This window comes from Cupressus sempervirens, chromosome 11 (assembly GCF_028749045.1).
Source record: "Cupressus sempervirens isolate cs-2001-9-10 chromosome 11, ASM2874904v1, whole genome shotgun sequence".
Taxonomy (NCBI): domain Eukaryota; kingdom Viridiplantae; phylum Streptophyta; class Pinopsida; order Cupressales; family Cupressaceae; genus Cupressus; species Cupressus sempervirens.
In genome coordinates, this window is record NC_143128.1 from 360420833 (window position 1) to 360433892 (window position 13060).

Sequence of the window (13060 nt, forward strand, 5' to 3'; positions counted from 1 at the left end):
ACTTGGTTTCTTGTTTCTATGTGTTGCTCTATGCTCTCTAAAGAAGTTGTCATTTAAAAGGTCAAGTATATGGTCTACTCTTCCATAGATTATGAATTCTTGCATAGACACAAGTAGTCTATCATCCCCAGACAGAGCCACTGTTGGTCTGATTTTTGACAGTATAGAAAAAGTCTAAAATTTTGGTGAAAAATCAATTTAGGTCTTTGCATGTTGAAAATTAGGGTTTTTATTCTTCATAATTTTCATAATTTTAGGATACCTTAGTCGTGCCCTAATTCATGTGTTGGTTGAAATCTATTAAATTCTCAAGGTTTGTCTCTCAACATAGCTAGTATAATACCTTGAGTGAACCCTAGGTATCCTATTTTTTTTATTAAAAAAAAAATTGAGCGCAAAATTTTTAAAAGTTTTTGAATATTCCCTTATGTTCTTTAGATTTTGCACCTTGCATCTCTTTTCCTTTTAAGGAGCAACGCCTGATCATGGAAAGATCGAGGGCTATCACTTTTCGTTATGATAAGATGTGAGTTAAGTGACCATCATGACATAGCGATTGTCGTCAAACTAAGCTACGGTACCTAGATAAATGGAGGTAGTGACTGAAAAAGTTTCGCGTTGGTTTTTAATCATGTGAGTTTTGTTTTTCTCCTTGAGATGGAATAGTAATTGAGGATACCAGGAATATTTTAGGCTCTGGTACTCATTTTTTCACCATTGGGAAGTTCAAGTTTCTTGCCGATAGCGAGGTAGTGATCAACCTGGAAACCCATGTCACGGCAATTGTCAAACTTCTTGGTGGTCATTAAGAGTCCCAAGTGGCATAATAAATGATGATATCTTTGTCATGTTAGAACTGCTATGTGGATAATTATGATGTGACGTGCTTTTTTTTTCTAGTGCTGAGTTTTGTTAAGTCACTAGAGCTCGCTACCTTGCTAATCAAAAAATCTAGGCCTCTCGTCGTTAGCGATATAGCGAGTTGCCATGAAATGAGCATACAGTGGAACCCAAGAAATTTGGAAAGATGATTAGAATTAGAATGTTATTTTTCTTTTGCTAGCTGTGCAGAATTTATCACGTCACCAGTCTTTTGGACTCACTCCCCATTCATAAAATGTAGGAGGGATTTTGATTGTTAGATCAAGCTAAGATCAATGATTCTTGCTATCTCACCATGAAAAAGAAGTGTGTGGTTTACTCCATGTGAGATAGTGAATATGGGACCCACTTCATCTTAAGAAGTTCATGCAGTTTCTTTACCCTTGGATTGATCTCAGATCAATGGCCGTTGCTATCTTGCTATGAAAAGTTGCCCAGAGGATACGTACAATGAGATAGCAAATATGGGGCCCACCATTGTTCTTTTGAGCAATGTAGTTGAGTGTCATCCACATGATCAAGATCAAATCAATGGTTGTCACTACTTCGCTATGGCAAGGTGCTCGTTCTATTATGTATAGCAAGGTATGGACTTTTTAACATGTGTCTTCAGTTACCAGTGGGTCCAAACAGAGATGGCACCAAGAAGGGAGCCATATACATGGTTCATCTGAATTGAATTGACTGACCAACTTGTCAAGTGGAATACTTGTCACCTTTTTCCGCATCCCTTGATCACAAGATTTGTTAAGATCGAGAGCATAGATTTTAAAAACAAAAGGTGGTGCTTCTCTGTGTATTTATTTGATATGAAATCCTCGCATGTGTAAAAAAAAAATTAGAGTATAACACAGAAGATTTTTGCAGTCCCACCTTATGCGAATAAAGATTTCAAGCCTTTTATGAGGAGAAGCAATTAATGAGAAGATTGTATTTGGCAAGTGTGTGAAGTAATTTGTTCATGAAAAGGTTGTAGAATTGCAAAGAGGAATAAGAAAGAACTTCAATTAAGTAGTCATACCATAATTTCTATTGTGCTCCAATCTTGCAAGTATAGTCAACGAATGCCTCCAATGGACTAATCAAATCTTAGGCTATGGATAGCAGGGGGATTTCTTAATGAAGGCAATTGGGCCCGGGATGCTGATACCTCGATAACTAATTTAAATTTTCTCAAAAGATGGTTTGTGGAGAGGAAGTTGTTTACTCCACTGGCCAGTATATGGAATTTTGATCGAGGAAGACTAGTAATCTTGGGTGTTTTTGTGGATTATGATCTCCTTGAGACTGTGGTAAAGAGCTGTGATCGAGCTACTAAGGTAGTGAAAAGAGCAAAGGGTGAACTTGGCAAGATTAGAATCTTGTCAGCAATAACATCATTCTCTAAAGAATTTTTCAAGAAAGTATACTTCAATACTAGGGTAGTAGAGATATATAGAGCCCTGTGCAGAGTTTTTGGAGAGGGTGAAGAATATTTTATACTCATGGGTTTCATGCATATAATTACTCTTACTTTTTGTTAACACACGTCTTTCTATTCAAAAGAGGGACATATTTTGGTAGAGGAATGGTTTTGAATGCAGATAAGGCTAAGGAAGCAGAAAATGCTCATTTTGTTATATTTGATAGCCACATTGCCTCTAAAGCTCTGATGCTTCATATTAAGTGACAATCCCATTACCCTAGGATACTGGTATAACTAAGGAATAGTGATGGGTAAGAGTGACTCTCACAGTACAGAATAATGATGATGAAACCCATGGGTTGAGATTAGTTTCCAATCTTCATAATAGATTTCATCATTGGTGGGCTTAGTAGTTGTATACACAAAGGAATCAGAGTTGCAGCCAAATCAAAATAATGAAATATAACAGAAAGGGACCCACAAAGGAATATTTGATCTGCATGTATTTATGTTGTTTGTAGTTTTATCTTTTCTAATAGGTGTTTCAAGTCTCTTGTGTAAAGGACACCTGTAAATCGCATTTTCTTATTGCTTGTTGCAACTCATGCCTATATAAGTGAGTTTTTAGGGCATTGTGATGGTCCAAAAAATTTGGTATGTCTTTAGTTATTCTAAGAAAGTACATTTGGTCCAGTCATATGTAGTTGTTCTAAGTTTATTTTCAGAGATATTTTTTCTGATAATGAATAGAAATGCAGAGTCAATATGATTCTTTGGGTTTCTTACTGAGTTCCTATTTGTTATTTTATTAGTCAACAAGAAGGATAATACAAAGGGATATTTACACCAAAATCTATGTTACTATTTTTCTTTCTCCTTTTCATGAGTTTATCTGTTTTGAGATCATTTGGATAATGTTCATCTAATTGAATGTATTCTGGATGGGGTGTGTATTGATTATATTGTTTCTTTTAATTCAATGAGTTATGTAAATGCTTCAATAAATCGGTAGAATTCATAAGTTTATGAAGAGGATATCATGTAAGAATAGAAATAGGTGATTATAGTTGACAAATTCAATTACAAGCTAATTGAATAAGATCTCCTACCAATAATCAACTCTGTTGCCCACTGGATAAGGTGCTAGTCTTATAAATAAGAAATGGTCAAGAGTAAATTCTGCTTCTACATGTTAAAACTATTATAAATTCAAAATTATTCATATATTATTTTGTTCAAGGTTGTATAGCTGGTCACCACTCATTTACATCTAGTTTTCTGAGTCATAAGTAGCTACTATTCCCAAAAATACTTGTAAATTTTAGGAGAATTAGGACCAGATCTACTTATAAGGGATGCATATAGATTTTAGAGTTTCAAAGAAATTGATAAACTGTGTATGTGCCTAAGGATAGAAGATGAAAATCAGAATGAAACTAAGATAATTTCATACAACATTTTTCTTTAGAATCATCCCTAGGTATACCCACCTTGGTTTAGCAGAGCCTAAATAGTAGGAAACCATCCTTGGTTTTGTTGACGTTGGGTCCAGACGATCTACTTGTGTAATTGATTATGAGAATAAGCTAATCTTTAGATTATTTGAGCACATTCATTTTGGTATTGAGCATTTTGTTGCTCAGTAGCTTTACAACTCCAACACATTCCTTAGCTATATCCATGTTAAATATGGCTTCATATGTAAAATCTATCAACATGGGATGCTCAACTATCATAGATACTTCTGCTAACTAATTTGCTATTAGTTGTCCTTCGATTTCCTTTCTGTCCATATATTCTATGTCAAATTCACTAAGGATCATAACCCATTTGGCTAAGCAACATGTGAGAGAAACTTTAATTAGGAGATATTTTACTGGGTCAATCTTAGAGACAACCATTATTTCCTAACAAAGCATGTAATGCCACAGCTTCTAGGTTGCAAAGACAACAAGGCTAGCTCATTCAATGAGTGAATAGTTCAATTCATATCCCACAAGTGTTTTTCTAATGTAGTAAATGGCTCACTCTCTTCCTTGTTCATTAGTTTGTGCTAAGTAAGCTCATAATGTTGTTTCTATAGCTAAGATGTACAAAATGAATGGTTTTCCTTGAATAAGAGCCATTAACCCTGGTGGATGTAGAAGATGGTCATTAAGTTGTTGAAAAGACTCATCACACTGGTTTTTCCATTGAAAGGATACTCCCTTACATAATAGATGTTGGAATGAGTGACATTTATCTGCTAGTTGTGTAATGAATCTATGGATAGACTATGATCTCCCTTGTAGACTTCTTATTGTTCTTAGATTTGTTGGAGGAGGCATTTCAAGTATTGCTTTCACTTTTTCAAGATCAACCTTGATGCCTTGTTGAAAAATGATATACCCTAGGAGATTTATAGAAAAAACTCCAAATACACACTTTTTAGGATTCAATCAGAGCATATAGCTTTCCATTTTATTGAATATTTTGTCTAAGATGTGCAAATGATCACTTCTTCTAGTGGATTTGCAAAGTAAGTCATCTACATAGTCTTCCATTAGGATGTGCATGAAATCATGGAAGATGTTAGTCATTTCTATTTGATATGTTGCCCCAACATTTTTAAAGTCAAAAGGCATGACATTCTAGCAATATGTTGCCCAATGACATGTGAAATTTGTTTTGTGTTGATCCTCAAAAGCTATTCTTATTTGGTTGTATTAGGAGAAGTCATTCATTAGTGACAACATCTCATATCTAGTTGCCATGTCTACAATGATGTCTATGTCTAGTAATGGAAAATCATCTTTGGGAAATGCTTTGTTGAGATCATGAAATTCTGTCATATTCATATGCCTCCAAACTATTTTCTTACTAGCACCAGATTGGATATCCACTCTGCATATTCAATGGGTATTATGAAGCCTGCATCCAATAGTTTTTTTAATTCGGATTTGACAAGGAGAAAAACTTGAGGATGCATCTTTCTCAACTTTTTCTTTACTAGTTTTACTCTTTGCTTTAATGGAAAGTGATGAAGGAATAGCTCAGGATCTAATCCTAGCATGTTTTCATAAGACTAGGTGAAGTTGATCTGCCTTTTTAGAAATAATCTGAAAAAAAATCATCTCTTTCTTCTTGTGATAATGAAGTTGCAAAATGTATGATCTTAGGGTTGTTAGGTGCTCCCAAATTTATCTCTTTTATCATTTCCACAAGCAATTTTGATCTTTCCTTTAATGGGGGTATGTCCAATCTTCCATCCTTGGGTACCTTAGAGAGGTTTTCACCCTTAGATATGTCCTTTGTTTTTACTTTTTCATGGTCTAATGGCACCTTTCAATTTTCACCAAGAGACCTAATTTTGTCATTTTTTACTATTTTTCCAATTTTGTGACTGGGAGATGGAGTTGACTCCCCAAAGTATGCCATAATTTTTAGGTCAATGGAGAAACCTAACTTGTGATCTCCTCATGGAGCTCAAAGAATTCTATGATGGCATTGTCATTTTCAAACTGATCAAAGGTTGGTAGTTCTTGTTTGTCCGAATCAATGACTTTGGGATGAACTAGGGAAATGATATCATTAGAATTAAATAAACTATGGTTAAAGGCAAAGATATGGGTGTTACCATCATATGGATCATAAACTCCATGTTCAAAGGTAGGAGGACTTGGGTCCCACCATTTTTCATCACAGGATGCTAGATAGGTTGTGGGACTAGGTGGGGTGCCAATGATGTATTTATCCTTTATTGGAAGTTCATCAAGATCAAAGATGTGGTCAAGACCATAAGATCTATCAGAATCATCAATGTTGGGTTTAGATTCTATGATTTCAGGATGGGTGTTCTCAGATGCCTTTTCATTGGTCAAAGTGTTCACATTCTTAGATGAGGATGACTCAGTATTAGGGAGGCCCAATAAAAATTGATTGAATCCAAGTCCTAGGCTATTAGGTCACCCTACTATAGTAATAGGCTTAGTAATGCCTTGTTTTTGAGGTCCCATGCCACTATATATATCATATCCATTTTTTTACATGATGGTAAATCCAGGCCCATACTTTTATGAGGATATAGGAGTAGGCTCTTGCTCTTTTTTAGTCTTTTCAATCCATGTAGATATGGTTTTGTAAACATGCTCTTCATCCAGGCCACCTCCACTAATGAAAGTCGTAAAAGGTTTCTTATATAATGTGAATTTAGGTCTCATCTACATAAGTTGTGGTTTTCCATATGATTTGGGAGAAAGAGGTAATTTCCCAACATGAATGGCCTGTGACATGGAATACTCACCGCAACCTTGATCTTCAATTTTGAGCTTTCCTTTGAATGTGGTTGTGAGTTTGACAGGATCAACATATTTGGAGGAATCAAGTGGGTCTACTTCATTGTTTTTCAGAACTTGGTATGTAGTAGTTCTGCTAAGATTGGAATAGAATTGAAATGGGTCTCATTCACTAGGGATGGTAACCTCTACATTGTTATAGGAAAATTTTAACCACTAGTAGTAGGTAGAAGGCACCTCTTTCATAACATGAATCCAAGGGCATCCTAATATCATGTTGCAATTCATTTCGATATCTAGGACCTAGAATAATGTATTCTTGATAGTTGGACCAACTCATATGGGTAATATGATAATGCCCTTGGAGAAGCACTCACCATCATAGGCCTTTGTTGTGATTTTGTGAGAGGGATCCACATCTTCTTCAAAGTAACCTAGACCCTTGACATCTTTAAGGGTACAGATGTTCAGTCTCATTCCTCCATCTATCAAGACATGTTTGACCTTGGTTTTATGGATAAAGAATTCAAGATGAAGGGGTTCATTATGGTTGGGTATTTCTTTAGGAATATCTTAGGGTTAAAAGGTGATATGTCATGATTTAGATAGGTTCCCAACCATGGCATGGAACTGGGCAACATTAATGTTATCTAGTACTATGAACTCTTTTAAAGCTTGGTCAAGGATCTTTTGATGCTGGGGTGATGCACGCAATAAATCTAGGATGGATATTTCCACAAGGGTTTTGCTAAGCTAGTCTACAAGGCTATAATCTAAAGAAGTAGGATCAGTAGGTCTATCAAGGGCCATGGGTCTAGCAGAGGTTGTGGGTCTAACTGGGGCCATAGGTCTAGCTGGGGCTCTAGGTAAGGTAATTCAAGTATGGTAGGTGGTGACAACACAATGAGGGTCTTCATCTTTTAAGGTGAATGTGGATATGTGGGAGTCAAACTCATTGAAACAATTGATGGTGTAGTCACATCCAATGAGTGTGTAATTTACATTAGCTTGGGAGCTTGAGTTTGGACTAGAGGTTTTCCCTTTGTCATGATTACCCAAAGGATCTTTAAAAATAGTATAATTAGAATTGGATGCTAGTAGTGACAAATCAACTGTGATCACATTGTCATTAATAAGGTCTTGGATTTCATGTTTAAGTTGGAAACATGGTCTTGTGTCCTTTGGTGCAGTGGTAATCATAAAATTTTCATCCCAATAAGAGGATCTTGTTGATGGTTCATCTTCAACTAGAGGTAACTACAAGAATTTATTACTAAGTAATTGTTGAAGTGTCATCTTGAGTGGTATCCCCAATGGTGTAAATTTTCTATCTTTGTTTCTGCAACATCTTCACAATCTATCTTGTGTTAAGGCCTCAATCTTCTATTGTTGAGGTGGTGTTTTTATAGGAGTTTGTGTGTTTGTAGGGTTATCACCTTCAAGAGTCATTTGAGGTTGTGGTATGCTTATCATTCATGCATCCATAATACCATCATTAGATACATTCTTATTTTTGGAGAAAAATTTTGCCTTGTCATTGGATGAATTTTTATTTGTGTTTTCCTTGTTTATTTAGAGGTGCCTTTGCGGATGAGGGAATCTTAAATGCTAGCTCTTTTTTTCATTAACTTAGCAATGGTGCTCAAAATTTTGATCTTGAGTTTGTACATTAAATTAGGGACTAGATTTTCAATGCACAGATTAAATTGTTGCTCTTTAGGAATATTTAGTGAGCATTGACTGACAAGGTTTCTCTAACATAATAGGAATGCTATGAATCGTTCTCCCATCTTTTATTTTGTTGAGAATAGATCAGACAATGTAACTTCATTTGTTATGTTGAAGGAAAAGTGGGATATGAGTTTGCTTGCTAATTTTGACCAAGATTTGATATTACCAGGTAGTTTGGAGTACCATTCAAGTGTGGGCCCACCAAGATAATGAGGGAATAGTCTGATGAGAAATGTGGGCTTGCTACTGAGTTCGGTACAAGAAGCATAAAATTTCCTGATGTGGTCAATTGGATTTCCTTTTCCTCGATACTTTTCAAATCATAGTGCCTCAAAATGTTTTGGGAATGGAGGCATATATAGATTTTTTTCAAAGGGATTAGGACGTAGATCCCTTTATGTGTATTGGAATTATTTCTTCTGGACTCCCAATGCCTCAACTTGTTTGGCTAATTGTTTGAACTATTGTAGAAAATCCACATTAGGGTGTTGAGTGTTAAGCTTTTCTTCGAGTCTTTTATGTCTATGAGTAGATCATTTTCTATGGCAAGAACTATGTCTACTCAATTCTGACATTTCTACATTTGAAGACTTAGGTGATGTGTCACTAGGAGGTGGAGGTGCATTGGTACCTCGAAGATGGAAATATTCTTGTTGTGGTTCTTTTTATGTTATTGATTGTGATTTGTGTACCATGAGTTGTTGTTTCATTACTTGTTGTGGTTTTTGTTGTGCCATTTGTTGTGGTTGTTGTTAAGATACCTCTATTGGTTGAATATGAGGGTACATATGAAATTATTGTTGTAGAGGTATCTATTGAGTTTTTTGGGGCACATGTTATTATTGTAACAATTGTTGTTGATGGGAATTTTGTTTCTCTAGGAATATTTGGTATTCCAAATATTATTTTAGTTTCTCTTGTTGTTTAGAAAACATGGCTTCTTGTTGTTGGAATTGTTGTTGGTACATCGCATGTAAGTCAAGTGGATTTAGACTAGTTTGTGCATTAGGGACGTTAGGTCCTTGCACTACTTGAGGTTGTTGTTGTTGTTGTGGATGTTCATATGCTATTTACACATTAGGTGGATTTTGAATTGGCTATGCATTAGTGATGTTGAATCCTTGATCCACTTGATGTTGGTGTTGTCTCGAAAGTTGATTATGTCCTTTAGAGGTGAGCATCATGTTAGGGTCTTTGTTTTGATAGTTTTGGGTGTTTTATGTTTCACCTTGAGACATCATATTGATATGGAAATGGGCTAGATTCCTTTGGGGAATGGGAGAAATTTTGATAAGACTCTTCCTTTGTGTGTCAATAGGGGTTTTTTCCAATAAGTGTTGATGTTTTACACAATGCACTCATAGGGGGCTCCATTGTATTTGATGCCATAATAGTTGGTGGAGTTAGGAGAAAGGGTGTAGTTTGTTGATTTTCCTCCAAAGGAGGTATATTTGGCATCCCTATGGTGCAAGTCCCCTTAGGTGCCTCTTGTTGTTCCATTATTTGATTGAGGTCAATTCTCAACGTCCTCTTGGGGTACTTTGGAGGAGTCTTGTTTCCATTGATTGATGGAGGTTCATCAAAAAATGGGTTGATAGTAATGTGTTTGAAAGTAATTTGGAGAATCTCAATAATTGATTCTTGATGAGATCTTATAGGTTTTATATTTATATCTAAAAACTCTAAAGGTTGTTTCCCCTTGTCCAAGTCTAAATTAATTATAGGTTATATATTTTCAAACATTGGATTGTCTTGATATTTAGACTTGGGTCCTTCCAAATTTGGATTAAATTTGACAATTTCTTGGGCTGCCAAGAGTTTAAAGTTCTTTTGGAAAGTCTTGTCTTGGCAAGCCCTAGCCATTTCTTCAGCAATGATGCCATAGTCTATGTCAGAATCATCACTTAGGTGTAAAGTACCTTGTTGTATGTTTGAAGGGTTGAAGGTACATGTTTTAGGTTTTTTGAATTGGAATGAGTGGGTTTATTCGTCCTCTAGTGTTATAGGTACACTTCCACATTTGTGTGGTATAGGTATGAATATGGGTTAAAAATTAGGGCTCCATTGAACCATTCTATGTTCAGGGGAAGTGTTTAGAGGAAACTTCATTATAGATGTGTTGTTGAGGGTTGGTTTTGTCATTTCTTAATGGTTAGGCTTTGGAGGACACATGCTTAATGGTTCCATGAGAAAAGGTTGTGAATTTGATCTATGTCAAGTGTTTGTTAGGGTTTCTTAGTCTTCTTATGCCTTGGATGAGCTTTAGGTTGTGTTTGCACTTCAGAAAACAAGGGTTGCTACAAGTCTCCTAGTATATGAGTTGATTGTGTCCTTAAGAGTGTTGGCATGATATAGAAGGATGCAAATACAATGGGGAAACCCTAAATGGACTATGTCTCCCAAGTGTGCATCTAAACTAGCAACTGCACTCTAATAGTACCAAGTGCACCCCTAGTACTCTTGGGGCCTAAAAGGTATGTAGTTGGTAAGAAAAGGTGTTCAGGTGGAAAATATGCAAAGAATGAATGATCTAATTTTTTTCTAGGGTTTGGGGATATAGTGCAAGCTATGAGAATGCAATTAAGGGCTCTAGAACCTAAGATGAACTTCCCAGTTACCAAGTGTACTCTAAAACTACCAATTGCATATTGAAACTACTAATTGTGCACTTGAAGTGTGCAATTGAAAATACAAGGGTGTAGTTGGTAAAATAGGTTAAATCTTGATAATTTGGAAGTGGTTATGTAAGATATCAATGTTTATTTTTATTTCTAATCAATTAGGTGTGTTATGCAACCTAAGGAAGTACAAAATTACCTAGGGTTATGATATAAAAGATGTTAATGACCTAAGGGAATGATATTTTGGATTTTGACTAAGGGGTATGAAGATAATTCTAAGGTATGCAAAATACAGATTAGGGTTGGACCTTAGACTTGGGAATAATGTTAAAGGTTGATGTATGTAACATGGATAATGCAAATGGAAGTATGTTAAGGTTGATAATGATGTTTGGAATATGCAAGATAGGGATAGGGGGTCAAGAAAATTGGTGATTTTGACAAATGATTTGGATAATTTGATTGTTGGACAAGTTGATTGGATTTGATGTTTGGAAGAGATACTAGGGTTTTGGACAACACAAGGTGGATCAATTATGCAACTAGGGTTAATCAAAATAATGTTTAGGGAGACTTAAGATATGATAATGATATGACAAGGGTGTATGCAAGGTTTTGTAATTACAAGAAATCTTTGGAAAGTATTAGAGTTTAACCTTGTGAAGATGGACTTTGGATCTTGACCAAAATAGATAAAAATTTAAAAAGATCAAGTTGAAAAAAATGACAAAGTCAAATGCATCAAGACATAGATAGATTTTGACCCAAGAAAATGATAAAAAGACTATGGTCAAGATCCATCATCCATCGATATTAGGAGATACTCTAGGACTCATACTTTGTTTTGCTTTTTGACAAAGTTCAAATGGGTTTTGGGTTCAAAATGAGGTTTAGGGGAGATCAAAATAAGGATTATGTAGATTGAATATGCAAGATGCAAGGATCCTAGGATACAAAATGATGTTTAGGGTGAAAAATAATGTTCTAGTTATGATCAACATGAGGGCCTATATAGGCTTCTAGAGGCAGTTCTAAGGTCCTAAAATGCAGTCTAGAGGTCCAAAATAGTCATTCTAGACACCAAGTGTGCTATGATAGCACTAAGTGTTCTTTGATAGTACTAACTATGCTTAGGGTGAAATTGGTGCTAGTTTGAGCGCAATGGTAGTTTCATAGCACAGTTGGGAAGCTAGGTTGAAAGTTTGTTGATCCTAGACTTGGTGACTATCAGATTGTTATACCAGAGAGGTAATTTATTAGGGATGATGTTATTATCAGATTGGAGATTAAAAATGAGGTTTATGACTTGAGGAATGAATCCTAAGGTGTGAAAACTAGGATTAAGGTATGCAAAATTAAGTTCAGGACATTATCAGCATGGGGGACCTATCCAGGAACCTAGTGGAAACTCTAGAGTCCCATAATGATATATGGAAGTCCAAAATGGATTTTATGGTAACCAAGAGTGCTCAAATAGAGCCAACTACACTCATGGTTTAGTTAGGGCCAGTTAGAGTGTAGTTGGTTATTTCAGAGTGTAGTTGATAAAGTGGTCTAAAACTAGAGTGATTTTGGACTTAGTGGCTTCCAGATTGTTGTTCCAGAGAGCTAGATAATAGAGGCTAGTTTTATGATCAGAAAGAGGATGAAAAATAAAGGTTAGGACATGAGTAATGATTATGAATATGTGAAAAATAAGAGATATGGCATGAAATAATGCAAGTTGGGGGATGTAAGATGAAGATTGAGGGTAGAAATGTAAAGACTAAGAGATGAAAGATGAACCTAAGGGATGAAATATGAATGATAAGGGATGAAAAGTAAGGACTAAATGATGCAAAATGAGGCCATCAATTTCAAAGTCAATATGGTTGGTTCTCCTTCTATCAAGTTTAGAGTCAATGGCTTTAAATATTTTCATCAAGTGAATTTCATTTAATTAGGTTTGGAACTTTAAATCTGTGAATCAAGAATAGTTTCATTGCTTCATATCAAAATGTTCTTTGAGTTAGCATCATCATATTTTTGAATCGTCATGCTTCTCATAAATTGATTCAAAGAGGGGAAAATGTAATAACCCTAAAATGGTCCTATAGACCATATACTCTATTTTCTTCTAATTAAAGATACACTCTTAATTATACTGA